General features: G+C 30.4%; 1 pseudogene; it reads left to right on the top strand.

The window, feature by feature from the left end:
• Positions 1–848: 848 nt before the first annotated feature.
• On the top strand, positions 849–1523 carry LOC114530417 (annotated as a pseudogene).
• The last annotated feature ends 523 nt before the right edge of the window (positions 1524–2046 follow it).

Here is a 2046-nt window from a genome sequence, read left to right as displayed (position 1 = left end):
ATCGCAAACGAGTTTAATTTGCATTTCTCTACCATTGCGGACAAATTGAGAAGTGTGTTATCCAATGTTGTTCCTGATCTTTCCAAATTGCAGAACTTTGTCAATTCTAAAAAAAAGTCCCGATGTTTTATTTATTATCCCTGTTATAACTGACACACAGGTGCTTAATGCATTGAAATTTATCAATCAACATCAAGCAGCAGGAACTGACAAAATGAGTGCTCGTCTGTTAAAAATTGACGTTCCTGTAATCGCACCAAGTATCACAAGATTAATCAATTATTAAATTTCTACCGGTATTTTCCTTCAACAATGGAAGACAGCTAAAGTCACGCCTTATTCAAGAGTGGCGATTCAAGTAGTCCCTAAAACTATCGCCCGATATCCATTCTGCCTATTTTATCTAAGATCATCGAAAGACACATTCACGAAAGTTTATATGCTTTTCTCAGTGAATTCAACCTGATCTTCCCAAGACAGTCTGGTTTTCGCAAACGCCACAGCACTGAAACAGCTCTCGTAAAAATTATTGACGAATTGCTTCTTAACCTAGATAACAACAGGATTAATGGTATGGTCTTGGTTGACTATGTCAAGGCGTTTGACATGGTGGACCATGAACTCTTATTACAAAAATTAAAAATCTATGGCATAGTCTGCTTAGAATATGAATGGTGTGAGTCCTATTTATCACATAGAACCCACTGGTCAGTTTGAATGGTGTAGAATCATCTACTGCCTTCATGCATCACGGTGTTCCTCAGGGTTCTATCCTTGGACCTTTATTCTTCATACTGTTCATAAATGACCTTCTGCTACACATCACCTCTGACATTGAACTTTATGCCGACGAGACAACGGTTACTGCCTCAGATGACTTCATGGAGATTGCACAACTGAACACAGAACTAAGCAAATCTGTTAAAGAAATACAACATTGGGCCAACTCAAATAAACTTCCCCTGAACAAAGAAAAGACAAAAGTGATGATGATAACTGGGAGTAGATTGGCTTCTAAGGTTGCGGATGAACTCAGTGTTATTTTAGACGGTGATAAGATCCTAAAAAATACAAGTAGTGCTACATTATTAGGGTTGGATATTGATAGCAAATTATGTTTTAATGAACATATAGATAAGATATGCAAGAAACTTTCTAAACGTATAGGAATTCTTAGGAAGATAAGAAGTTACTGACCACTGAAGCAAAGAGTGCTCTATTATAACGCAATTATCCACCCGATATTCAACTATGCCAGCGTAATATGGACAGCCTGCAATAAAGACTCATTAAACAGAGTACTGAAGCTACAGAAACATGCGGCGAGAGTAATTCTATTGGCTGAACTCCGTACATCTTCAGTTGCACTTTTCAATTCACTAAGTTGGATACCTTTCCATGAGGAGAGTAGGATAAATAAATGTGCAATCATGCATAAACGCATACACGGTGGACTGCCTAGTTATTTGGAAGATAATATTGTTATTAATAATCAAAGGCACTCTCGGAATACAAGAGAGTGATATATATAGATATATATATAGATATATATATAGATATATATATATATATAGATATATATATATATATATATATAGATATATATATATAGATATATCCATATAGATATATAGATATATATAAGATATATATATAGATATATAAAGATATATATAGATATATATAGATATATATAGATATATATAGATATATATAGATATATATAGATATATATAGATATATATAGATATATATATATATAGATATATATAGATATATATATATATATAGATATATATATATATATATAGATATATATAGAGATATATATAGAGATATATAGAGATATATATAGAGATATATATATATATAGATATATATATATATATAGATATATATATATATATAGATATATATATAGATATATATATAGATATATATATATAGATATATATATATATATAGAGATATATATATAGATATATATGTATAGATATATATATATTGATATATGTAGATATATATATATAGATATACAGGGTGTAT

Source organism: Dendronephthya gigantea, unplaced genomic scaffold (assembly GCF_004324835.1).
Source record: "Dendronephthya gigantea isolate DGI-Jeju-01 unplaced genomic scaffold, DenGig_1.0 000062F, whole genome shotgun sequence".
Lineage (NCBI taxonomy): Eukaryota > Metazoa > Cnidaria > Anthozoa > Malacalcyonacea > Nephtheidae > Dendronephthya > Dendronephthya gigantea.
This window is presented reverse-complemented; position numbering and strand designations above follow the sequence as displayed.